General features: G+C 51.0%; 1 long non-coding RNA gene across 1 annotated transcript; it reads right to left on the bottom strand.

Moving 5' to 3' along the window:
* Positions 1-6,365: 6,365 nt before the first annotated feature.
* Positions 6,366-26,331, bottom strand: LOC106025294 (uncharacterized). Its single transcript, XR_001198863.2, has 3 exons — positions 25,957-26,331; positions 10,396-10,535; positions 6,366-7,605 (listed from the first exon to the last, which is right to left on the bottom strand). It is a non-coding gene; the product is annotated as an uncharacterized LOC106025294 (long non-coding RNA).
* Between the last annotated feature and the right edge of the window lie 1,267 nt (positions 26,332-27,598).

Below are 27,598 nucleotides of genomic sequence, written 5' to 3'. Positions count from 1 at the left end.
CATGGGTTCCACCCTCAAGACCACGCGTAACAAAAACAAGCGAAAAACAAAATAAAAATAATTGCTGAAGACTCTTAAAATAAGTCACACCCACTGTGTTATTTCACGCCAACAATGCCTCTGTGACCATCTCTAAGTAACGCTAACATTTCACGGTTGCCAGCACAAGAACATGCCTGACAGCCGTGTTCCGAGATTATCTAAGGCTGCGTTTAGAATCAAATATTCCTGATTGCTCAAGAGTTCTGCGTGTTCTAATTATGGCCGAAGGCGCACTTTGCTCTGGGTAAAATGCTTCCTCTGTATCTTTTCATCTGAAACATCTCTGTTTTTTCAGGCTACTGACTTCTGGCCAGCAAACAGTCATCATCAATGCCCCGAACTCTGAATTTCCCCCTCTGCTTCTGGTGATGTTGATCCTGCTTCAACTTATTTTTCTCTACTAACTTCCTGTTTTTGATTCTATTGCTTCCTTTTTATTTATTTTTCTCTTCTTCTGCTTCTTGGATTCATTTTCCTCTTCTTTTTCTAGTTTCCGAAGATGGGAGCTTAGATCACTGATTTTATATCTTTCCCTCCCTGATGCACACATTCAATACCAATTTTCCTCTGAGCTCTGATTCCCTTGCACCCCCAACTTTTGCTAAGTTATAGTTCCCTTTTCATTTGGTTGAAATATTTTTATATCTCTCCTGAGACTCTTTGGATTCAAGTATTATTACAAAGCATCTTGTTTAATCTCCAAGTATTTTGAAATTTTCCAACTCGCTTGCTGTTAAGGATTTCTACTTTAATTCCGTTGTGGTCTAAAGCATATGGTGTATGGTTTTCACTCCTGTAAATATGCCGAGATGTGTTTTAGGGTCCAGAATGGTGCCTTGCTTGGTGAATGCCCGTGAAAGCTTGCTGTGGTTGGGCGAAGTCACCCTGTAGGTGCCAAGTCTGTCCAATTGATTGGAGGGAATGACTGAGTGTCCCTGTAGACCTGCCTGCTGGACCCACCCATGCCTGATAGAGGGCTGTGGATATCATCAACTAACACAGCAGGCTTCTCTGTTTCTCCTCTTATTTATACCAATTTGGACCTTGCGTGGTTCAACCTTCTCTTGTTAAGTGTATGCATGGTAAGGGACGTGTGTGTCACCTTGCAGACTTGACCCCTTGACCACCCCATAATATCCCTAGGTGTCATTTATATTGTTCCTCACTCCCTATGTTTCTAGTAAGCAGTAGGGAGTTCTAGAAATGTGTGGTGGACATTGCCTAGACTATACCCCTGGACCGTACCCCCTGGACCACTTCAGTGAACCCCGGGGAGCCTGCTACTGACCCCAGGGTCTGCATTTCATTGTTCTGTGAGCATCTCAGGCGCTGGGGTTCCCTGGCCCCTGGGAACTAAGGCTCCACCACCCTCCTCAGGATGAACACCAGCCAGTAATCGTGGGAGCCGCTGTGTAAGTGCTCCAGCCACCTGGTTTCTGGGGTGGCTCTTAGGCATGGTTTACACCAGATTTTGAAAAGCTGGATGGAGCCCTCCTTGCCACTGTGGTAACTTTCTTAATAGCTAACACTTTACATCCGCTTCCCCTTCTCGACCCAATCCCTCCGCAGCACTTACGGAAAACACTTCCAAAATATACACACTTGGATCCTCGTTTTAGGGCTGCTTTATAGGGAGTCAGGACTTAAGGGTTCAGATGGGACACTTTGCAGGAATACTGCATAGGGCTCTCTCCGTATCTGTCTGTCTGGCCCCCTTGTGATTGAACATTAAAATTAATAAGGAGACTTGGGTGGTGACAGTGGGATTCCCTCCACTGTAAATGTCTCCACCAACCTTTCATTGAGTGACTTCATTCATGGATGAATCCATCTCATTTACTTTCAGTGTTTTAAGGGGGGGGGTGGGGAAGAAAGCCGACAATTACATTTGAGCTCCTGGGTCAAGCCGTACCTGCAGCCCTCAATGTTTCTAGACTTGCCAGTTTCAAGAGCTGATAAATTCCTTTTTAGCTAAGTAGATTGAAGTTCAGTTTGTATCACTTCCAATCACATGAGCCACTGATCAATGGGAAAGCCAGCAAGCCTTGCTGAGATTACTCAAAAAGGAAATTCAAAGTTGTCCACGAAACTGTATCTACTACAGACCTTAAACCAGGCACAACGACTTCCCCATGGCGAGCAGCCTCTGTCCTCAGACAGCTTCATCACTGGCACAGTGAAAGGTGCCCCGAGGAGAATGGGTGCTCAGGTGGCCTCCACTCCTCCCATCCAAGGTGACAGGAAGGGTAGGTGTCCACGCTTCCCGGGGGACCCGTCCATCACTGCCAGGTCCTCCCGTCCTTTCCTCACCTTTCTCCATAAAACATCTCTCCCGCAGGGCTGTGTGACAGCTCAAGCCTGGATGAATTTTCCCTTCAACAAACACCCTTTGTGCCCACAGTAGTGCAAACAACACCCAATTCCATCACACTCAAAAAGATGCCTTTTCTCGCCCATTTTGGGGATTTCCCCAGAGCCCAAAGCTAAATCAAAGTCTCTCTTTTTCTATTTTTAAAATTGATGGGTTGGTTTTAATTGACATGTAAGAAAGGTTTACGTGTATTGCATGCAACACCTTTTGAAACATGGCCACCTGGAGGAAGAGCTCAAGGAACCTGATTACACCCCACTCCGTCACCTACTTCTTATTATTTTTGTGATGAAAACATTTACAATCTCTTTTCTTAGCAACAACTAAGAACATAATACAAGCCAGGAGGATCAAAAGTTCGAGGCCAGCCTGAACAATTTAGGGAGGTCCTATCTTAAACAGTAAGTAAGGGGGGCTGGGGATTTAGCTCAGCGGCATAAGCGCCTGTCTTGCAAGTGTGCGGTTGTGAGTTCGATCCCTGGTACCCATAAAAAAAAAAAAGTCAGCAGGGTTGACGATGTGGCTCGGTGGTACAGTGTAGCTCAGTGGCAGATCTAATCCCAAATATCACACATGGACGCATGAGGAATAGGAAAGGTCACCAAGAATATGAAGTGTGGCCACCATCCCCCCCCCCCCCCCGCAGCTGTCCTAAACATAATCATTCCCTCTGACTGCAACGCTGCGACCTCTGGTCAACATCTTTCCGGCTCCTCTCTCGTTGTTGTCTCCATTTCTAAAGATAGAGAACAGGCTGGTGAGTTTTAAGAGTTCTCCTAATGAGCAACTGGCCAAATATTTAACAGTAGACCCATCAACAAACCCAAACACATTCCGGCCATAACAACAGGCACAATGGACTTGGCAGAGCCCTCGACCTCCTCTCTAAGTCCCTCTTCTGGTTGCTGTGGAGGGTTCCTTTCGTCGGTTTTTGTTTGTTTGTGTCTGGTTGTTCTCGTTTTGTTTTGTCTTTGGTACTGGGGACCAATCCCAGGGACCACAGCTCCATCCCATCCCTTTTTAGTGTAGGTTGAGACAGGGTCTTGCTAAGGTAGGACTCGAACTTGTGATCCTCCTGTCTCAGCTCAGCGTCCTGAGTGGCTGAGATCACTGTGACCAGGTGACTCGCAGAGATCCAGGTGGACCCCAGAAGCATCCTCACCTGATGACGAGCTTCCCCCCTCTCCCCGTAAAGCAAACAGACATGGGGTGGGGGGCACCGTGGCCCCTGTTCCTCATTTCCGCGCTATCTGGTTGCCACATCCACTTGAGAACTGTCTACACAGCAAAGCCGCCGTTGGCACTGATTAAACGGAGCCCGGGGGGCGCCTTTCAAGTGCTCGCTCCCCTGTGCTCTGTACATGAGCTTCCGTTTATGGGAGAGAGTTAAACGGCGCTGGGACAGGGAGGAAACTTCAGTTGATTTTAAACTTCAATTTCGAGCCAGTTGGGAGCAGGTGGTGTGGACAGCTAACTTCAAAGCAGAGGTCGCCCCAAGCGGATGGAGAACCAGGTGTGTGGCGGGCGGGCACCTGGGGCCCTGATGTGCTGGGTGGACTGAGGGCCAGGAGGAGGCTGGGAATCGGTGACGCAGTTGGGGTCCTTGCTGTTTGTCCTCAGGTCCCACTCTTTTTCTGGAAAGGTGTCCGAGGCCCAGGGCACAGCAGGGACCTGGTGAGTGAGGGTCTTGCTCCTAGAATCTGTCCATCTCCTGAGGGCCAGGCCTGGGGCAGGAGTCCTGTTTCTGAATCCATTCAACCCCTCCCCACGTCTTATCCTCTCCTCTACACAGGGGAGGAGCTGAGGCTCAGAAGGAAGCCCAGCATCTTGCCAAGGCCGAGGGCAGAGCAGCTAGGACCCGGAGCAAAGGTGATTCAGCTTCACTCCACCCACAGGGCTCAGATCAGCCTCTCCGGCCTGGGGCCGCCTTGGCTGGGGAGGTTCTGGCCCAGGTAACACACAGCCTGGCTTCACAGGGCTGCTAAGAGAGAAGACGTGGCCCCAGCCTGGGGGAGTTTTCCCCAGACCCTCGCACCCCTTTTGCTGTTCCTTCCTTGGGTGTGGACCCTGCCCTCAACCGGATGTCCCGGGTGCCCACAGTGGCTGCATCTGGGCCTCACAGGTCCAGAGGAAACAAGGAAGCCGAGTTAAAGCAAAGAAACTTTCCCCGGGAGTTTCTTTCTTGTTCTCTGGGCTGACTGGTTCTGCTGGGCAGCTCCTGTTACAGTTCCCTCTTGGGACTGCCATAGGGGACACCTGGGGCCACGCTTGTGGGGACCTCAGTGTGCTCAGAGCTCCCAGGCAGCCTGCTAAAGGAGTAACCAAAACTAGGTATCCATAGCTCCTCCCACTCTGAAAACCCCTCCTTCCCTTCGCGTCATTGGCCAGAATGAACCAATCAATGGTCAGGGGAACCGGTTCCTGTGATTGGCTGTCACATCGCGCTGGCTCCGGGGTGAGCCTCACAGCACTGAGTCAGGTCGCAGGGCAGGGCCATCCCGGCCTCCCCTGTGCTTCTAGATGATTCCTACATATCTCTTCCCCAAGGTCCAGAGGCCTCAGCCCAGCCCTAACCGTTTACTAGCCCTTTGTCGTAAAATGTACCAAAGCCACAGTTCTCCTAGCTTGTTTTAAGTTCGAGTTGTGATGTGGGTCAGCTGCGTGCTGGACACTGCTGTGATTTATTTTTTTTTAATGTTTCTGCAATGCTAGAGACAGAACCCAGAACCTCCCACATGTTCACAAAGCGCTCCCCAAGGAGCTACACCCCAGCTCACTCCCAATATTTATATGGCTTCTGCACATCTGAAAAGTTTTTCTGTGTGCACACGGGCCTGGGGGTGCCACAGGCCTGGTCCGGAAGTGGAAAGACTTCTTATTGGCCAGATGATCTATGGTCTATGGGTCTCAAAGCTTTCACCTGTAAATGACAATAATGCAAATGATGGGCTGGGGATTTAGCTCAGCGGCATAAGCACCTGCCTTGCAAGCAGGCAGTCGTGAGTTCGATCCCTGGTACCAATAAAAAAGAGAAAGACAAAAAAAAAAAAAAATGCAAATGATGTTTTCACAGAGCTGCTATGAGGCTTGAATGAGCTATTATGCAGAAAAAGTATAAAGTGATCTATAAATAGAAAATATTCTTTTGAAAGGAGGAAAAACAGAGTCACATCACAGATAAGGAAAGGCGTGGAGTAGGCAGCTTTGAATCAAGGCTCTGCCCTTGCTTACCGTGCTCGCTTGGGGAATGGCTTTACCTCTGAGCCTCGGTTTCCTTATCAACAGGAGGAGCAAAGATTTAATTTGGCTCACGGTTTTTGAGGTCTTAGGCCGTGGCCAGCTGGTTCCATTGCCCTTAGGTTGTTGTGGCCAGACAGAGCCATGGTGGACAGGCATCACAGAGCAGAGCTGCTCATCTGTGGCAGCCAGGAAGAGGAGAGGGTGAAAGCCAGGGAAGGAGGAGCTGGGGACCGGATTCAGTCCCCAGGGGAACACCTCCGTGACCCTCAGCCTTCAGCAAGGCCCCTCCTCCCCTTTCCATCTCCCAGGAGAACCACCCAATTATGATCTTGTGAGTGGATGAATCCACTTGATAGTCAGAGCTCTAGGGATCCATCCGATCACTTCCCCAAAGCCCATCAGCGACCGTGTCACCAACACAATAATCCTTTGGGGTAAACATCTCAGATGAAGATAGTCACAAGGAACCGTGAACTTGGGGGAAGTTGCCTTGAATGAGATTGGAAACTCGTCAGATGCTTTATGGAAGGAATTTGCTACACAAGAGAAGACAAAAGAGAGGTGCAGGATCTTAAAAGAGATGTCCCAGGCTAGGTCTACAGATTCTGAGATAAGGTTTCAAGGGCAAGCAGTTTATTTGAAGGTGATACCAGGAAACGGAACTCTGGGAGCCAGTGTAGACCACAGAGCTCAGAATTAACTCACCCAGCAGGACAGAAGCTGTGAGAGTATGCACCACAGTTATGCCTTACGTTAAATCGAATGAAGTCAGTGCAGAGTACAGCCATGGTCAGGTGCAAGGGTTGTCCACTGGCCAAGGGCAGTTTTCTTGTTTAATCCTCATAAAAACAAACAGAATTAAACAAGTGCACCTAGAGTAATTCACCCTGTAAGAATCTGACTGCAGTGAACCAGAGGACAATTCTTGTCATCGTTATTGATGAAAGGGAGAGGTGGAATCTCTCCCTGGTCCTTGGGGACCTTCGATGTCTTGAAAGATCTCCATCACATCTCACCTTTCCTCATTTGCCCACCGGGCATGGTCAGGAGCTGGTTTCTTGGGTTCCTTGGCAGGATTGCTGGAGATGGAGGTCACCAAGTTCACAAGCCCATCTCCCCCGTCCGGGTGCAGGCATCCACGTTCTCTTCTCACGGGTTGGCATCCGTGTGCGTCTGGAAACCCTTCTCATCCCCCCCACAGCCTCAGAAGCTGCTTTTTAAGGAGCTTTTTCCCTGCATCCCACCACCCCGAGGCATTTTACAGTGACCGTTCCAGAGATCTCAAATACACATATAAAGGAATCCATACCATGAAGGGCAAGCAGGAGGGGGAAGTCATACACTTACTTTCTTACTCCTTAAAAAAAATTACAAAAGAATGTTCTCTGTGTTCACTTCAGAAATGGCAGGAATTTAAATGAACAGAAAAAGTACAGAAGTATCCAGTGACCACATCGTCCGAAGACAGTCAACTCTGTCTTTTCTCAACTTTCTTCTTGCATGGAGACCCATATTCTTCGCTGCCTTACTATTTGTAATTTATTTATTTAGTATGTGAGGGATTGAGCCCTCTGAGCTATATCACCAACCCTTCCTTAATATTGATCGACTGATTGATTGAGGTAAGATCTGGCTAAGGTTCACATTCTGGCCCCGAGCTTTAGATCCTTCTGCCTCAGCCTCCTGAGGAGGTATGCACCACTGTGCTGGAATTAGACTTTAATAAAAATTAACAGAAAGCATTTGCAAGGCTACAGAAGTATAAACAGTAAAAACCCTGCCTCCCACCATTGGCGTAAGCAGCCCAGCTCCCCGGCCCAGAGGAACCTGTTGGAATCACTTCCTGTGGACTCTGTCTCTATAAACTCACACTGTGCACCCGAACTTTTTCCTTAGTGGTGTGTCTCACAGCGGCTTCCTCTTTTCCTCTTCCTGATGTCTGTCTAGGATTCCTGTGGAGGGATTAAGCTGTGGTTCGTCTAACTGAGCACCCATCATTGGGCATTTAAAAACTTCCTTGCCAGGTACTATGGCGTTCCCTTGTCATCCGAGCTACTCAGAAGGCTGAGGCAGGAGGGTTGCCAAATTTAAGGCCAGCCTTGACAACTTAGCAAAAATATGTCTCAAGATAAAATTAGATTTTAAAGATTTATTTATCTTTTTTTATCGGTACCAGGGATCGAACTCACGACCACCTGCTTGCAAGCCAGGTGCTTATGATGCTGAGCTAAATACCCAGCCCCCTATCTTTTTTTTTTTTTTTTTGAGACACAGTCTCACTATGTACTTCAGGCTGGTCTCAAACTTGCATCGATCCTGCCTCAGCCTCCCAAGCGCTGAATTCAATTTTAAAAAGCTTCCCAATCTTGTGTTTTCCCAACATAATTACAGTAACAATTGCACTGGTAGGCATGCATCATTGTGCAAATCTGCAACTGCATCTGGAAATGGAATTTCTGTTCACCTGTTATTTTGATGGGCTGTTGGGATACTTTGAAGAAATGCAACCAACTGTTTTTAATCTTTTTAAAAACTTAGTGATTGTGTGTAAGAGAGAAGACAGACAGATGGACAGAGAGTTAGGGATTTTGTAGATGCATACTTTTTTAAAATTTTTGAACACATACTTTAATTTTTTATCAGTACATGTTTGCAGTATAGAACGCTTACCTTCCTCAGGGGTTGCTATGTGTGCGTAACACATCCTAATTCCTTTTTTTCATCTCCTTTCCCCTCTCCTCCCCCATCTCTTGACCTCCTCCCCATTTGAGAAAGAACTCTCTCTCTCTCTCTGTTCCTACCGTTGTCTTTTATTTTTCCTCTTCTGTTATACTTTGGATTTCTCACCTAAGATGTACTTGTGGGTTTCATTTGTTTCCCTTAACACGTTCGTCTCCAGGGCACCCATTTTCCCACAGAGGCTGAAGTCTGTCCTTCTTTGTGGCAGAGCAGGACTCTGCGGTGTATAATTACCACATTTCCTTTCTCCTCCTCTCTTAGTGGGTATACGGGCTGCTCTTGGGGTTTAGCTGTTGTGAGTTTTTGTGCTATAAACACGGGCTGCGTGTATGGCTGTATGATACCTTTAGCTCTGTCAGATGTGCAATTCTGTATTTTACCTCCTCTAAATCTTGGAACAGTTAAATGTTTCCTACCTTTAAAGACGAACAAAGTGTTGTAGAATCACAACTGCTCCGTGACAAATGGTAAATGTGTTTTTGCACATGAAACTGTGGGGAAATATCAGGAAAGTGAATAAAAACACCACTGATTCAGGCATCGAGGAGTCCGGACTTTCTGAAAATTTTTTGCCGTCCATAGAGTATGAGGAACCCCTTTTTGGCTTTTTTACTGCACATAAGGATCCCATGTTTTACCTCATGCCTGGGCAAATAAATTATTTATAAATTACATTCCTCTCTTTTAAAATAAACACCAGTCCTCCAGAAAGTTAGATAAATAAAATGTCATCTATTTATCACATTGACTCTTCATACCCACGGCCGCACTAAAGGAATTGTTATCTAACAGTTGGGTCAAAAGTGCAAGAGTCCAGACTTATTAATTCTAAGCCTTGCCAGGCATTGATGGGCGCTGCCCCGGAGGTGGGAGGCGGCCCGGCCTTCAGCCTAGGTCCTCTGCTTTGCAGATGAGACCGTTGGGCTCCTCGGCTTGTGTGTTTAACAATGTTTGCCTAGCACTCAGATAAAAGGGCCAGGGTGAGACTTAAGTGCTTGTTAAAATTGTCAGCCCCAGAGTCATCAGAATTCCGATTGATAACCCGCACTTATAGTGAGAGGAGAATTTGTTTTCTCAGGGAGGCCGATTTTCCTTTCTCAAAGACCTGGAAAAACTTTCCAAAGCCCAGGTGTACTTTAGAGCCTTGGCTCCCCAAGTCTTACATCCCGCACCACACTGTAAGAACTGGGATTCTGAGCTAATGGGACTCGCAGAGAGCCTGAGCAGGAAGCTCAGGGAACTGGGGTTCAGGGAGAGAAGGATGGCCCAGTCGGGGGACCAGGGCCGCCAGGGTTACGATGGAAGGCTCTGGGCTCTGGGCTCTTGCTTTTCTCTTTCCCTAATGGTTCCCAGAGCCTCTTCCTGCTTAACCCCCACACCTCTCTCAGGGTCCTTCTCCCCACTTCCCGGGTGGGTAAACTGAGGAAGAGATGATCACAGAGGAATTCAAGTCTCGCACCCAGAAAGGCTAATGTTTGTTCTTCGTGATCTCTGCACCTCTGAAATCTCAGAGCCAGGTCCAACCTCTGCTAGACGAGCGGTGATCTATGGTATAAAAATATTGAGCTGCACTGGATGATGGGTAGGCTGCCACTGAAAACAGCCTGCACACACACACACGTCCCTTCCTGGAACTTTTAGAAGACTTGAGCTGGGTGTAGTGATGGTTGCCTGTAAGCCCAGTACTTGGGAGGCTGAGGCAGGAGAATCACTCAGCCTGGGCTACATTGTGAGTTCAAGACCAGCCTGGACTCTATAGCAAGATGCTGTCTCAAAAATAAATAAATAAGAGTAAAGACTTGGGCTCTTGGAGGTCAGTGCAGAGTTCTTGCCTGACCTGCACAAGGCCCTGGGGTCCATTCCCTGCCCTGTAGCAAAGAACAAAACCAGACACACAGCAAGAGAAAGTAAGGATTTGGGTTCCAATCCTGCCACTGTGGAGAGTGAGTCTCTTGGGGCTTTTGCTTCCTCACCTGTAAAATGGGGGTAATAAGGACACTCACCTTGGAAAGTGCTTCAGGTGACCTTGAAGTGTCCATGTCCAGTTAAAGTACATGGAGCATGCAGCTCTCAGCCCAGGGCCTGGCTCGGGGTGGACAGCACCTGCTCATCATGCATGAGGCCCCAGGTTCCAGCTCCAGCACTGCCAAAAAAAAATATTAGATCAGAAGTCCTGACTCAGTGGGGTTGAGAGGGGCAAGGGAATGGGTGTTTATACGCCCGGCTGACACAGAAACGAGTTTGAGAAACACTGAGGGCAGGCGTGGGGATTCACACCTGTAATCCCCACACCCTGGGAAGCTGAGGCAGGAAGACTGCAAGTCCAAGCTCAGCCCGGGCAGTCGGGGGCTTAGTGAGACCCTGTCTCAAGATAAAAAATTTTAAAAGGGCTGGGTGTGTAGCTCAGCGTGGAAGCCTTGGGTTCAACCCCCTGTACGGCAGAGAAAGAAAGACAGACAGAGAGAAACCTGCAGCAAAGGTGAGGGCATTTTGCATGGAGTCAGTCAATCAACTGCTTTGATTGGGGTTGGTGCTCATGGGTCCCAGGCCCTGCTCAGAGCCAGGGAAGACCCTTGGGAGTGCCGGGACACCTCCTGGGGGCCGGGTCTGCAGGCCTGTGTCTGGGTGTCTTCTCCTCTCCCTTCTCTAGGAAGCCGGCAGCACTTCTCAGTCCAGACCTCTCTCCAGCATCTGCAACCCCAAACATGGCCATTTCCGGTTTAGCTTTGCTAGGTTTGTGCATTGAGCAGCCGAATGTCCCCCGAACCCAGGAGCCCCTGGCTCTGGTGCCTGTGTGACCTGTCTCTGAGCCAGCTCCCCGATTCTTGGTCCCAAACCATCTGAGGGAGGAGCCAGGCCCCACCTCCTCTGGTCTGCCAGCTGCTTGCTATCACAAGAAGGGGCCCAAGCAGGCTGCAACCGTGAGGTGGGTTTGCTGGTGCAACCTGGACTCAGGAACCAGAACCTAGAATCCTGGCTTAGGGGCAAAAAAAGGGCCAGAGAACCCCCAAAAGGCAAAGGATTTAAAACTATCTTTCTCACTAGCTACGTTCACCAAGAGGCAGTGCTTAAGGGCACATACAGAGCACAGCTCTCTGTGTGGCCATAGAACAACATAATAAGGCACTGTAGCTTTACCACATCAAAGCTTTGAGTGAAAGAGATAAAAAGATATAAACCTTTCAAAACTGGCTTGGTACCCATTTATTATCTTGTTAACCTGTGTGCCTTATACATATACACAGACACACACACATGCACATGAAGTAAATAGAATCATAAAAGTACATACTACTTTTAACCCACTTTTTAAACTAAGATCATATTTTTAATGGCTGCATAGTATTCCATCTCTAGATAAAACGTGATTTTGCCAATCTCCTACTTTGAGATAGCCAAGTTCTTATCTTATTACACATTTCACTGCTATGAACATTCTTCTATATAAAATATTTGCCCACATATCTGATTATTTCTCCAAAACACTTTTCTTGAAGAAAAGGCATGGGTAAAACTTTAAACTTCAAACCGCCTCCAGTAAGATGGCTTCAGTTTACATCCCTTCCTCTACCTGGTAACAGGGACTTGCTGCTTCGCTGAGGTCCTTTCCCCCAAACCTTTGAAATCTGGGGCCTCAGAAACTTGGCCTGCCTTTCTCATTAGAAATTTTCCTCTTCCAAATAATAAAGCTAAAAGAAGAGGGGAAAAAAGAGGGATGAAAAAGGGGGGGGAGCCGGTTAGCCCTCTGGGGTAGGGGGTGGGGAAGTGCCAACAGGCAGAGGCGGGTGGAGGGAAGAAGGGAAAACAGGAGAAGGCGGGAAGGAAGGGGAGGAAGAGGGAGAGGAAGGAAAGAGGGAAGGAGGCCGGCTGCACAATTAGGAATCCTTCTCCTGCTGGTGGGGGAGGCGGGGGACAAAGGAAAGAGGGCGGAGGGGGAGGGGAGCCACTTAGAGACCCCCGAGGTAACAGAGTGAAAGTGGAGACCCCGCACAGACGGAGGGGTCACTGTGCTTTACTGTGAGTGGACAGGGTCACCGGTCACCAGGGTTCTGAATCAGGGACAGGACGTCCTCTTGGGTCCCAGCATCCAGCTGCACCCCCCCCCTTCTCTAAACAGACTCCTCAGGCCCTGGGACAGCCGCTGGCCCTGCCCACCTGTCCGTCACACGGTGACAGCCCAATACACAAACCATCTCAGAACCCAAGCATATAAAAGGAGTTTAAAAAAAAAAAAATAACCAAGCCAGGATGGCGTGGGGTCACGGGATGGAGGGAGCCAGCGGCACAGGTCCTGGGACCCCACTCCAGGAAGGATCACAGGAAAGGCCAGGCCCGAAATAGGCCGGGCTCCTCTGTGCCCCAGTTCCTGCTGTCCACGGAGTCTGTGTCACTCGACCCTCCCCGCCACAAGCTACAGCCCGCCTGCCCCCGAGGTGCACAACGGGGGATGGGTTCGGCCCTGCCCTGCTCGGAGACAGACACCATTTAAGGCTTTGAAACCCTGCTCTGAAACGCCAGTGCAGCGACACTCCTGTGCCAAGAGCGGATGAGCATGTTTTGTTCCTGGGACATCTGCTATCTCCCCGTGGAATGCAGGCGATGTCTGCGCTGCCTGATACCCGCTCCCTGCTCCCTCCTGCCTCTCGCTGGCTCGCCCTCTCCCTCCCTGTCCACCCCCAGCCTTGGTCTCCGGCAGCCCCACCGACCCCAGCACAATTCCGGGAAGCCGGTCCCAGCGAAGCCTGACTCTTTTTGCTAAGCCAACTCTCCGTTCCCGCTCAGCACGTTTTTAAGCCCTGACTTGGAAAGCACAGCTTCAAATTAACAGAATAATAAAGTTGCAAAATGCAGAGCTGTTTGCTTGGGAGCCTCATTTGCAGCTTTTGAAAGGGAAGCTGCTGCCCAGACCCAGAAAATGTTTTTGCACATGCAGGCATTAAACAGATACGCACCCACAACCCTGATTTCAACTTAGCCGGGAGAGGGCGGGGTGCCGGGTCCAGGTCACGGGTCACTGCGTCCTCTTTTCTTGCTTGAGTTTTTTAATCATGTGTATTTATTATTTTTAAGATCCTATTACTTATTTTTAAAGCCGGCTGGATCCGGTTCAGATCTTCCTCCACCACCAAGTAGTTCTGGGGAGATAGGTTCCTGATTCAGCCTTCCACAGAGGGAAAATGGGGGTGATCTATTGTCTGCTATGGGGGGTTGCTGCAAAGGAATAAATCACAGCATGACACGTGTTGTCAATAAATATACCATCATCATCACCATCATCATCATCATCATCATCATCATCATCAGGGCCCTGCAGAGCCATTAGCTCACCCAAATAACCTGGCTGATTGTTTGTTTGTTTCCTGAAAGCCAGGAAACCCCGAATATCACCAACAGGCCGCTCTTTGAAGTCGGGCTGCCTGTGCGACCCAGGGCGGAGGGAGCCATGTGCCGAGTCCAGGGCATATAGATCTTCCTCTGCAGATCATTAGGCTCACGTCTGTCACATTTATTTCAAGGAAGCTGGTAGGGAGCGGGTGGGTGAGGTTAATTGCCTGAGGATCAGATGCGGGGGTGGGGGGAGGAGGGGGTTCCCCAGAGCCTGTGACCCCAGAGGCACAGCGAGGGCCTGGCTCCTCATCCCTACTGAGCAGAGAAACAGAACCAGCAGACAGAGAGGTGGAGAGGGCGACTGGGCTGCATACATGTGTGCCTCTGAGAGTCCAGAGGGAAAGGCAAACATTTTGGTGACAGTTATCACCAGGACTTGGGGACACACTGGGCTTCACTGTACCCAGATGCCTGTCAGTCTCACATCCAGGGCCAGTTAGGAGCCACTGGTACTTGGGATTCACCTCTGGACACAAAGTCACAGTGCCTTTTGGGTCTCACCTCTGTCACCCCATGCCCTGGCTGGACTGCTCCCCAAGGCCAGCCAGTAGGTGACCCTTTTTCTTCACTGCTGAAGCCAAACTTTCCACAGACCTTGAGTGCCAAGGCCTGTTAGTGAGACCTCTGAGGGGCACTGGAGGTTGATGTCCTTATGGCTTGGGGACACCTGGGGACATCACCCTTCCAGGATGCCTCTGGCCATCCCCCCAGATGGGGAAATCACAGGTCCTGCCTCACAAGCTTCTCTGAAGAGTTAAAACACAGAAGCACTCAATAAATAGCAGCTATTACACGATCCCCTTTTCCTAGGCTACATAAGGGGCAAGGATAGCTTTTCTGAACCCCTAACCACTGCTTCTGAAGGAGAACAAATCAGTCCATGGAACCCTATGCTTCAGCCCTTCCAGAAAATAATCAGGACACACAACCATGCCGGTTAATTGGGTACAAACTTCAGCTCCTGGTGGCTTGGTGGGGGGACTGTTATATTGACCCAAAGTTCATTTTTTCTGACCACCGAAAATATTTCTTTTTACAGACCTGCCGGAGCGCTCTAGATTAACAATCTCCGACCGGCACTCATCGCCACCCCACGCCGACCCGGCTCCCCAGCCCGGGAGAAGGTGTGATTTCAGACTTAGCGGTAAGGATGGGGGTGCGGAATGCAAGCCCGTGTGTGAGGTGATTGTAACCAGAAACGCCTCGGCAGGCATCTCGCTGCCGTCCGGAGCGCCGCTGGCAGGGAGCCGGGCCAGGAGCCGGGAGCCGGCCGAGGTGGTGCCCTGGCCGCCGCTGACTGCCCCTCCCGGCGGGGCGATAGCTTATCGGGCCCACGCGGGGGGCGCCCGGTGCCGCAACCCCCGTGTTACAACCGGAAGCGCGCTGCAGCCAGCGGACGCTCGCGGGCGCGGTGTGTGTGCGCCCCGGTGCGCGCGGGCCAGCGCTTACACTCGGGTGCCGGTTCCGTCCACCCCGCAGCCAGGTAAGGCCCAGGTGGGCGGGGAGCGCTTGGGTGCGCCGCGGGGCTGTCTGGGGGGCTGGAAGGCTGGTGTTTTACCCATCCTGGGCGGCAGGGATGAGTGGAGATGGGCGCAAATATTGGGGCGCCAAGGAGCAGAGCAGAGCGCGAGGATAACAGGAGCGCAAGAGGGTGGGGGAGGCCGATCTTGGACCGTGCACCCCAAGGTGTCGGCAAGGGTGCGCTGGGGAGGTGCCCCGTCTTGTCAGTGCCCTGCCCCTCAGCCTGCGTGTACTGTGCCACCTGCGCTGAGGTGCCCAAGTGGCCGAGCTCCAGTGCACTCAAGGCCATGGTACCTGCTGGGGGCCCTTGCATGGGATGGGGGCGTGAGTCTGTTGTAACAAGCGGCTTGTGCTTAGCAGAAATGACAGACGCCCTGAGTTTCAGGTTAGGCTTGGCTTTCCTTGTGTAACTGCTGCGCTGTGCACTTCTGGGTGAGTTGCCTAACCTCTCTGGGCCAATTTCTTCACGTTGGAGGAAGGAATTCTAAGCGTAAATTGGAGTTTATTGCTGGGTTTAATAAAGAGAGGAAAGATTATTATAGAATAGGAAACCCCTTATTTTTGGTGGTCAACTATTTTGGGGGAAGGTTTGGCACTGTTGAGGTTTCCCCTATCAGGGGGTCCAGAGCTGGCCAAACTGATAGGGCAACTTGGGCTTCGGCTCAAAGCAAATGTCCTCGGACTCAGGGGAAGATGCTTGGGAGGACCAGCAGCCTAGTCAGTAATCCGTGTGGGTTTGCTGACATCAGTCATGGGCAGCTCCCAGGCTTTAATCCCCGCATCCCGAATAAACCCTGGAGATCTGTGCTTGGGAGACTCAGCCCGCTGCACCTTCCTGCACGTGGCCAGATGAGCCCTGAGCCCTAGCCCTGGTCCAGCTGGGCACCCCCGGCTGGGTCTAAATTTCTTTCTGGCAGCCAGGACTCAGGAGCAGACCAAGCACAAGGGACAGACACCATGGTGCCAGGCTTCTGGCTCCCGCTCACTCTGCTCTGCTCGAACAGGGACCCTGAGCCCAGCTCACAAGGTCTGGAGCCCCAGGTTTGCTGGGGCTTTTTGAAAAGATGGAGGTTCGGTTCCTGCTCTTTGCTTTGAGTGCAGGGCCTGTGCCTATCCAGGGGCCCTGTAGCTCAGCCAATCACCTACTCAAGGGCTTCTTTCTTTTTTGCTTCCAAGAAAGCCCATCTTTTTAAAAACTCGGCTGTTCAACAGGGTCCATGATACCCCCAAAATTAAGACTCATCCTTCCCCACCATGAGCTGTGGGAGTGAACCTCGGTGCAAGACAGGACATCACCAAGTGTGTGTCCTTCTCCATGGACACTCAAGGCAGTTGGTGTCACAAAAGGCATGTCACAGACACACACACACCTCAAAATGTCTCAAAAAACTGAAGGGAAACTGAGGCCCAAAGAGGCATGGCCACGGCCACTGGTGTAAGGTCCAGCAGCTAGCTGGAGGTGGCAAGCATCACCCACTCCTCTTGGTAGTTGGCTCCATGCTCCCGGGAACCCCGAGAGCATCATGAATCCAAAAGGTGACCCAAATGGGCCTCCAGCCAGCTCCAGATTAAGGTTTCTGGTTAGTGTTAGCCTTTAATGGTCCCTGCTGGCCGGCCCGGCTGGCCTGAAGACAAAGCCTTGAGTAGCGTGTGCAGGCAGCCTGAGCCTGAGAAAGGTGAAAGGGCGGCTTCTCGCTTTCCTTAATTAGTGAGTTTTAAACCTTTTGGACGATAAGCCGCCAGTGGGGAAGCTCAGGGAAAGCGCAGACTTTCTCCAGAAAAACACAGCAGCGTGCACCTCTGTGACAAGGACATCTCATCTGTCCAAGACCTGAGGCTGGTCCATGCAGTCGGGTAGTGAACCTCTGCTTTGATCAGATGGCTGACCACGGCGGGAGAAGTCAGTTTGGGGGGTCCTGCCTTGGCCCGAGGAGTGTGTGGGACCCTCACATGCACAGGTGCACACACACACTCACACACACACTGACCATCAGCAGACCCACGCATGCACCCCTGGCAAATGACTGTGTCTCTCCGACACCTGCCTAGGCATCACAACCCAACGGAGCATAGTGAAGCCAGGAGAGAAGTTCAAGTCCCCAAACCAAGCGGCCTTTAACACCCGGAGCCCCTCCAGCCTCCCTGTTTACCCATTTGAATGGCTCCCCGTCCCGGGCCCACTTTTCCACCCCCACCTTTCCGAGGTCGGCTATAAAAATAAACTATTTTTCCTTGTTAATAAATCTCCGCCCGGCGCCCTCTTTTAAAAGAACTTAAAAAAAAAAAAAAAAAAAAAACCGTCCCCGCGCCCAGCGCGGAGCTAGCAGGGAGATTAATCTCGAGCAGGATTTATGTGGCGCGGGCACCATCGAACAATTGGAGTCATAAAGCGAAATGGGATTCGGAGGCGGTGGGGGAGGGGAGGGCCCCGGGAACCACAAACACGTTTGCGTAGCTAAACAATGTGGAAACTCTTAAAGACTCTTTTTCTACAGACATCTTGCGGCGACGGCGCTTCCCTGTCAGCCCTCGGGAAAGGGAGAGAGATATATTAACTGAAGACACAATCTAAAATTACTTAGGGGTTTTAAACAGGCGGGCAGTGGGGGCGGGGCGCTGATAAACTGTTGTCGGTGCTTCCTGCGCTCGGTGTATTATTTCCAAGATATTTCACCTTCATCACGATGCGCTCCCTCCTCCCCGCCCCTTTTTTTCTCTCTCCATTCATTATATTGACTAGCACGCAGTGGCCAAAACCCCTGTGGGACCGGAGCCCAGCCAGCGAGACCCAGATTTGCGCCAGAGCGCAGGGCGCAACTCGCCAGTGCGTAAAGACGCTGATGGGGCGCGCGGGGCGCTGCGAGTGCGCGCTGGCTTCCGGTCATCGCCTCTGCCTGCCGTGTGACCCTTCTCAGGACAGTCTCTGCCGGCTGCCTGTGGACGCACTAGGTTGAGAGGAAACCATTCCCTTTAGCCCCAAGAGTAAGCGCGCGCGCGCGGGAACACAGATGCCCAGGCATCCGGGTCCCAGCCCTGATCTGCTTGTCCAGAGCTGCTTCCGGGCTCCTGCATGTGAGCTCCTGGGTTTTAGATAGGTCTACCACTAGGGGAGGAAAAAGGGCTAAACTGGTCGTGCTGTTGGCAGGGTACATGTAGAAATTGTTAAAATTGTAGAAACTGAGGCCACTCCTAGCAGCCTGGCCCAGGATTCTCACAGTCATCAAATCCTCCCCGAGGCAGCTGAGTTAGCCTGTTTGTGCTTCCTTCTGGGATTCCAAAACCTCATCTGTAAAATGTGGATAGAAGAATCCCCATCCCCCTGATGGTTGTCGGGAGATCATAGAACACTCTAGGTGGTCAGTTAATGTCAGATGTTTTGTAGTTATCACCTATTATGCCAGAGTTGGGCGAAAACACCATATTCCTATCAGGCAGAGGTCTTCGAGTCCAGAGAGACATTCAGTGTTTCATGGGTTGCAGTGGTAAAGTTAAGCTCGAAAACGTGATTGTTTTGGATTCATGGATTGATGCGATAAATATCCTGTTAGTTTCGGGCTCTATGCTGGGCTCTGGATACCCAACTGAGACTAGGACGGCCCTTGACTACTTGGAACCCTCAGATCAGAAGGAGAGACCCGAGTGGAAGTCAATAGTGAGCCTCATTCGGTGCCAAACCCTCGCTGGCGCCTGTCTGGTTACAGCTGGGGCGCTGCAGGCTGCAGGCTGAGTTCTCCTCCCCAGGAGGCACACAAACCTGGTGCGAGGGGCTGGGGAAAAACCCAAACCAAACAGGCAAAGGCAGAGACACTCTCCTCCACGGAGGACACCTCTGGTGGCCGCAGCTCAGCGCCAGCTTGGGACCAGCTTTGCCTCGGCTGCTGCCTGCCTCTGTCGACCTTCCGGGGCAGGCGTCCAGCACAACATTTCTGAACGTGTCTGGGCCCCAGTCCGGGGTGTGAGGCAATCCCCACGGCCCACACTGCAGGCGGACCCTCTGTGTCCTCGAGTTTCGGTGGGCAGTGCTTGTCAGCGTCACTTACGTCACCTTCTCTGGGTGCCACCTGTGGATCTGAGTTTCTGCTCCCCAGACCCTCCCTCTGATGAGCCCCTGGATCTTGCTCTGGGGCCTGGGCGGTGGAGACAAGTGACCACCGACAGATGAGTGATCGCTGCCCCATGGGCAGCTCTCAGTGTGGCCCTCCAAGGAAATCCCTACTAGAATCAAACATTTTGCATTAAAACAAATGGGAAAAAAACCCCTCAGCTAAACTAAACTCCTTTATGGTGCATTGAATTAAATTGGCTGCCCAGACGAAACTGCCAGTGATTGAGATGTGCAACTGAATTATCTAGAATTTTCTAGATTTGCCAGGTAGGCAGTCAAAACTCTTTCTTATGGCAATCACTTTCCAGATTTTATCAGCAAAAGTGAGTTCTCCAGGTCTGACCCCAAAGCCTCCACCCTCTAGAATGTTCCAGGTGCTTCTGGATTTTTTTCCTTTTGCCAAATTTTCCAATGTCCCAAGGCTTAGATCGGGATAGGAAGGGAAGGTGTGCTGCTGGCTGTCAGTGATGAAGGTGGTGATAGTCACCATGGCTTCCTCCAAAAAGCTGCCTGGAGTTTCAAGGTATTTTTATAACCTGAGTTAGAGCTTTTTGTGCCTGCTAGGTTTTCCAAGTAGAGGGGCCCCAGCAGCCCCCCATATATACCTGAGTGAAGAATTAAAGCAGCCCCTCAGGTGTCCAGGGACAGGGTTTCTGAATGTCCGCATATTCTAACAACCCAGCGTCTGAGGGACAGGATATGCCTGACCAAGGTTTCCAGGTAATCACCTCAGTTCCTTTCAGCTCCATTCTGTCGGGAAAAGTGTAGACGCATAAATTTTATCTGGAAAGGCAACAAAAGAAAGAAAAACAAACAAAAATCCCAGAAGCCAAGGGAGCCCTATCTGTTTAAACTGTTCCCAGCACCCAGCGACAGTTGCTCCTGAAACTGAGGAGTCATTGGGTCACTGGGCAGCAGAAGGGGCCAGAATCCAGGATGGACCAGATTGAGCATGACTCTGTCCACTTTTTCAGTTTAGGGAAAGCCTCCAGGATTGTTGGTTATCAGCATTGGGTTCTCAGGGATTCTTGGGGCACAGTGGGCCCTGACACTTTCAGCTAGAGAGGGGGTTAGATGTGTCCTGTGGCTGAGTCCAAATGGTCCATGTTCCTTCCTCTCCAGCAGAACTCGGTGAGGAGTGAGGGTCAGGCTGAGGGAAGGACCCATCCTCTCTAGCAGAGTTACAGGTGGGGCCCTGGACCACCGCCCTGGGCCACAGCCTGATCGCTAATCTCGCTAATCTCATGGGTGAGCACTCTGAGAGAGGAGATCCTCAATTTTGTGCATCCAAAGGGTGTTCATAGCCTCAGACACGAAGAACCCTTACCGGAACTGTAGTGAGCCCCCATTCTCCGCCATAACTGGGGGCCGGGGAGGGCATGGGCAGTAGTTTGTGGGATCTGAACCCCAGAACTGAAGCTCCTTCCTCCTTGGCTGAGTGATGTCAGACAATGCTACCTCTCCGAGCCCAGTTTTTCCTGGAGCAGTGATCACAGAGCAATCTTTCAGCGTTGTTAGGAGAATCAAGGCAGGACCAGGCTGCGGGCAGGCTGGATGGAGACGCTGTGGACATCTCTTCCTACCCTCGAGCCAGAGACCACTTGGCCCTGATCTCTGGGCCCAGGGTTGCAGAGTGTGGCCAGCTGGGCCAGCAGTGGCTGTCCTTAAAGATGGGAGAATGTAATCAAATGAGTGTATATTGTCTGGCTAGTTCACAAACATCGGTGGGTGGTGGAGGATACCTTCCTGTCCAGCAGTCTTGCGGGGATGTGTGGTTTTCACCTCTAGGCTGGTCCAGGGGCTGTGGGTGCAGTCCAAGCCCTGCCCCCTTCTAGCTGGGTAACTTGGAGCTCCCGGCCTGAGTGCACACTGGGAGAAAGGAGCCCTGCCCGGAGGAGCACGAAATAAGTGAGAGGTGCGGGACACGTGGCAGCAGGTGGGGACAGAGCGTGTTGCAGCACGTCGTAACAAACACATAAGCACAGCCTAACACGACACACGCAGCCTCGTGGAAGGTAAACGCGGCATAATACCCGATATTACGATGTGTTATATTGTATTATAATCCTGGGCACACGTGTGCGCGCGCTCGGAGAGGCCGGTTGCCTTAGCTGGACGCGTTTCGTCAGCTTACTGCCCGTGGGGGGCACACGGTCTCTGGGTCTGGCTCACCCACCCTTTATCTCCGCGGTTGCAGACTAAAGGTTTTTTTTTTTTGCAGCGCCCTAGTAACACTAGACAAAAGGCAAGAACTTTCGATTTCTCTCGCGGGCGCCGCTCCAGGCGCTTGAGCCCCGGAGGGAAGGTTCCTGCAGACCGAGACCCGGGCAGGGTCAGGTCACGCTGGAAGGGCGGCTAGGAGCTCCCAGAGGCACCGAGATGGTGCGCCGCGATGGAGCGGGTGCGGCGCTGTGCCGAAGGACGCTGTAGCGAGAACGCGCGGGACCTATCGGGCAATAAGCTTGGAGAAGGCAGGGGGCCCCAGAAACGCTTTCTCGTCGGCGCCGGCACCGGAGATCCCTGCTTCCCTTGCAGGGGTGCAAGGCAAGCATTGTTTGTGCTGCTTTCAGGAATTTAGGGAGCAAAGCACCCGTGCGCTCACCAATGCCTAGAAGAGAAGCGATTGCCCGGCCCTTTCGTGAGCTTTCCGAAACCACTATTACATCCACGCAATTGTTTGTAGGGGCAGAATCTTCGGCGCACACCCGAGATCTTTTGCATACGGAACAATTTACCCACAGAACTGCCTGCGCATAGAGGTACTTATGAACCCCAAGTCGCTCCAGCACTTGGACCCGGAATTATTTGCACAGGATAATCCTTGGCACGTGTTGTTTACATCTCTAGAGTTAGGGAGTTTATGCACACTTATCTGTAGGCAGAAATTTGGGGCACACAATCATTTACACGCGCGGTGGCACGCGTAACACAGCACATTCAAGCCGTGAAGGGCACGCCGCCGCGCGCTCTTGCGCTGCCCTGGGTGTGAGGAGCGCCGGAGATCTCTGGTCTTCTCCAGAAAACTGCTGTGTTTAAAAAAGAAAACTTTTTCTCGGCCACGTTTGTTTTTTGTTGTCACTGGGGTTTGAAGTGGGTTTTTTGTTTTTTGTTTTGGACAGAGATCCTTAGCGAAACAATTTTCCTGCTACGAAAGGCAGAAAGGCAGCAGGGATAAAAAAGCCTGCGGCTCTCCGTGTGGAGCAGCCAGGGTTCTAGGCTTACCAGCAGCAGCGAGGCTCTGGGGCGCGTCTCCCACTTTCCCTGGGCCCCAGAGCCAGGTGGGGTTAGGAGGGACCCTCGGTCCGAGCTCACTGGCTCGCTGCAGGACTCCCAGCAGGGTTTATTTCTAGTTATTCTTGGCCAGCTTCCACGCTATTATTTGCTACAGGAGGAGACTTCAGGGAGCCCCGGGGCCCCTAGGGGTTGAAGTGGGGGTCTTATTGCCAGGCCTCTTGGATTTTATAGCATCGGACTTTAAAGGATGAAGTCATGGAATCAAAATGTGTACAATAGTTTGTTTTTACATCACAGATCGATCATAGATAGATCAATCCGGCTGCTCCAGGAAGGCGGAATGTAGGTCCCCATATTGACTTGCAAAGGCTAGATTGTTCCCCGCTCGTCCCCAGGATGGGCAGCCTCAGGGCAAGAAGGACGGTGGTGACCAGGGCTGGGTTTCTGTCCCCAACCCGGTGGCCTCCGGGTGCCAGCGGGACCAGAAAGGGACCAGGCCAAGGATCCCAGCCGTACCTGTAGCCGGACTTTGGGCCATGCTGGGGCTCTCTAATTAGGTCTCCCCAAAATTGCTCTTTGTGCACCTAGCCAAGACCAAAGCTGGGGAGCAGCTTAGACGTGGGGCTGCCACAGTGCGCCAGGCAGGGGATCCTTGGGAAGAATTTCCAGGACACTGCAGTTCAGAAAGCTCTCTTGACTTCACGGCTCCTCACTTCACTTTGCTTTTATTTTTCTTTTGCTTTCTTCTTTCTTCCTTGACTTGGTACCTTTAATTTCCCCCCTGTCCTGCCCTCGCCCTCCCACTCCACCTTTTTTTCTTTGTTTTGTTTTGTTTTCTTCATCCTCCTTTCCCTTCTGGCTCCCTCCTTCCCACTTCTCTGCATTTTTCTTTCCACATTTGCCCTGGTTCAAAATCCATCTCCTCACTCCCTCCAACCACAGGCTTCTGTTATTTTTTCTCTTTCCTTCTCCCGTGCTTCTGTGAGTTCTGCATTGCTCGGCTCAGCACGGGCTACAGTCCACTTAAACTTTCTTGATTTCCGCAGAGGCAACTAAAAACAGATCGGGCGGGTTCAGTGAGAATCTGCAAAGGGAGGCCAAGCTCTGAGAGCCACGGGAAGGACTCCTGCGTTTAGTTAGCAGCCTCCTGAGGGCCTGGGGTGTGGGGCAGGGGCCCGGAGGAGCGGAGAGATCAATCAGAAGCCCAGAAGCCCAGCTTTCTGTGCTCTGTCCTTGGAACGGGCGAAATGCCCATTATCAGCCCTCTGCCCTGCACGTTTTCACCCAGGGGCTGCAAACCTCAGCCCCTTATTCTCTGTTCTAGGATGCCAAGAGAGACCCCAGCCAGGCATCTTAACAAGCTCAGCAAACCACACAAGATCAGAGTCCTTGGGAGGTCACCTCGCTCCCTTCCCAGGACAGATTTCTATCCCTCCCCTCCTTGGGAGCCCCGGGGGTTCCCCTTCTCAACAGCTGTTCATCCATTTTTGTATTTATTAGGTAAATATCAACCCATAAATACCCGTGAATGAAAAGCTTCATGTTCCATGTTCCGTAATGTGCCGCTCGGAGCCCCCCACCCCACATCCATCTTCCAACTGGTTCACTGCTTCGGTTTGGTGAAGAGGGGACGGCTGCCCCTTTCCCGAGTGATGAGAATATTAACTCCGACCACTCTGCTGCCCCCGGAACCCTCCGCCCTATCCACCTTCCAAAGCTTCCTATTAATCAGAGGTCACTTCCTCCCCAGCCTGGAGCACAGACTGCAATTCAGATCAGACAGCCGGCAATGCTGCTGTTCCCGAGCAGGGGCGACGTGAGCCTGGGCTTCCTAGGGACCCAGGGCTGGGCTTGCTAGAGGCAAGGAGACCCAGGCGACCCAGGAGGATTTCAGGGAAGAATCCCCATGTAGCAACCCTGCAGCTCATTTTCCAGAACATCATACACTACTCTTTAAGTCTGACTTTCTGGAAGGACCTGGGTAGCCAGCTAGTTGCCAGTCTCTCTCTCTCTCTCTCTCTCTCTCTCTCTCTCTCTCTCTCTCTCCCCTTCTTTCTCTCTTTGGCATTGGGACTCGAACTCAGGGCCTTATGCTTAGGCTGCTGAGCTGCATCCTCTACTGGACTCTTATTTTCTGAGCCACTGATTTAGCCTAAGGGCTTTGGCATCTCAGAACCAGCTAAGAAGTTTGAGACAGAGGAAACTCTTAGTCCACACCAAACACTGGAGGGTGTGGAGAAGCAGGAGTTCTCACCTAGGTATGATGGGTACTGGTGCCCCGCAGGGGCGATGTGGCACAGTCCTGAAGACAGTGAGACCACTTGCCTTTTGCCATTGCATTTTTCCTCCTAGGTGTTTATCCCGCAGATGTGACCATTCATTTGCAAAGTGACATGCGTCCCAGGCTGTTCTATGCAGTGTATCTCTAAGGGAAAAATTTGAAAATGACTTGGTGGGGATTGATGGGAAGCTGGTTATGCAAATGATAGCAATAGGGATAGAGAAATATCATACAGGGGCCGGGGATTTAGCTCAGGGGCTTAAGCCTCTGCCTGGTAGGCACAAGGCCATGAGTTCAGTCCCTGGTACCAAAACAACAAAACAAACAAACAAACAAATGAATTCTGTGGAGAAGTAGTATGCAGTTGTGGAAAAGGTTAAAGCTTTCTGTATGAGCAGCTACGGAAGGATTTCTAGGCTATAAGTAAAAGATCATAAAAGCAAATCAAGGGGCAGATCAATCTGTGTGACACGCGGTTGTGTGCATGCTATAGTAGAGGCTCCCCAGAAGGGTATACAGTGCTCTGTCACCATGGTTACCCCCAGACATGGCCAACTGAATGTCTGGAGGAGGGGATTTTGCTTTGCACTCTCTATCCTTCTACCCATTTCCAAGGTGTTTTTGTTTGCATGTCTTTCCTATGCTGTATTATTTATGTTGGTTTTGTTGTCCAGGGGATGGAACCTAGGACCTCATTAGCCACCCCCAGCCTTTATCCGTGATTTTAACTGAGTTGAAGACAATAATAGTGGACACTGGTTGCTGTCCTCAGGTTTTATGCTCTGCTTTTTGGAGTAATAGTCCCTGTCTGATGAACACAAGCCACAGGCAGAGGTTGTGCCAGTTAGTTGTTTTTTAAAATGTCTCATTCACCCTCATGTCCGCTTTGTGAGAGAGTTATCCTTGGCTCCATTTTACAGGTGTGTAAACTGAGGCTCTCTGAGGCAAATCTCAGAGACCAAGCTCACATACCTAATAGAGACGGTGTCAAAGCAAGACTGTTTCCCAAAGCAAAGGATTAAGAGCCAGACTCACCTTGACTTCAGTCAGCATCTTCTTCATTCCCCAACTTTTCCAGTCTCCCATCACCCATTAATTTTATCACTTTCCAACTTACAATTGAATAAATGGAAATAAAATCCTGGGAAAAGAACAGCCAGGTCCAAAGCAAAGTGGGTCAACCGGTTCTAATGAAAACCCAAAGATGATGGACTGGCCAGAATCGTGGCTGTGTGCGGCACGGGGAGGTGGACCGAGGTGAGTCAAGTGTGTCTCCACTGCTCACAGGAAACTGCCGTGGGTACTCAGGGCTGCAGAGAGAGTCGGTCCCCAGTCCTGTCCCTTTGTCCAGCGCCTGCCCCAGTTCCCATAAATCCTGGAGCCAGCAGGAAAGCTAATGGGGTGTGAGAATCTGGCTTTGGAAGTGTTCTCCGTTCAGGTCCGGATGTGGGGCCAAGGTTCCTGGAAGGAGTCTTGGGACCGTCATCAAGTTTCCTCTTATCTGAAGATTTCGCTCCTGCAGACGATGGCTCCAAAGCTCCAAGTGCAATCTGTCCCTAGTATGCCAAGGCCTCGGAGAACACCAGGGATGACATTTTTTAAAGCAGATGGAACTAAGTTATGGCTAAGTCAGCAAACAGCCGGTGAGCACCTAGGGTGTCCAGAGCTCACACACCGAGGGGCTGAAATCTGCGTTACTCTCATCAAATTAACCTGGATTCTATTTTGAAGTTATAGGCAGAAAATACATCTCCTGCTCAGCCCCTTTCTCTGGCTTCTTCCAAGGCACTTTTAGCAGTGGCCCCACAAATCCTTTTCTGGGTACATTCTCATCCCACCTCGTTTGAGTAACAAGCTCTCAGGTCACAGCCATGCTGCAGTGCATGAGCACCCACTTATCCCCGTCCTGGTCCTGGTCTCTGAGGTCTAGGTGCCTCGACCTGACGTCTGCCTTAGAGGTTTGCTATCAGAATTGAAAGCATCTGGGGTTTTTGTCTTCACAGCTTAGCTGTCAAGACACCAAGGAGCAGTCGTGCCTTTGTCCTGATGCGTGGCTGTGCGTTCTCTCCAGGGTGGTTTAGGTGACAGTATTTTAGACCCATTTCTAGACAAATGATGGAGAACTGTTTCTCCCCTCAGCAGGGGAGTCTTACAACTCGCCATGCTGGAGAAGGGGAAAACTTGAAATTCTCTGATCTTGGCCTCTTCTGTGGAATGAGGAGGAGGTGCTGTGTAATGCAGAGCTGGAATCCCCTGTGACTCTGTGCATGCATGTGTGTGTGCCCATGTGTGTGTACCTGCATGTGCATGTCACCTTAGCACTGGAAATAAATGCCTGAACCCCAGAATCCCGCCACTCTGTATGTGGGCAGACCTCAGTGAGGAAGGAAATTTGCATTCAGCTTGAAAATATCTGTGGTCCTATTAAAAGCTGGGTGTCGTTTCCACATGGAAGACTACGCTATGCACAAGCTACACCCTGTTGACTTTGGAAATGAATTCTTCTAGATAAAAATTCACACCCTTTTGGATGTGTGACCAAACATTCATTACTTAAATTGAGTTTTAACTGGGCATCAAATGTGGTCGGAAGAGGCGATATCCCAGCTTTCTTTGGTGGTTGGTGGTGACGGAATGTACGTGCCGATCGCTTGCTCACTTGGGTCTGTATGTCAGG

Source organism: Cavia porcellus, unplaced genomic scaffold (genome assembly GCF_034190915.1).
Source record: "Cavia porcellus strain 051 isolate PalLab524CR breed Dunkin Hartley unplaced genomic scaffold, mCavPor4.1 scaffold_16, whole genome shotgun sequence".
NCBI classification, from domain to species: Eukaryota; Metazoa; Chordata; class Mammalia; order Rodentia; family Caviidae; genus Cavia; species Cavia porcellus.
The sequence above is the reverse complement of the archived record's forward strand: the minus strand, read 5'-3'. Positions and strand labels throughout refer to the sequence as shown.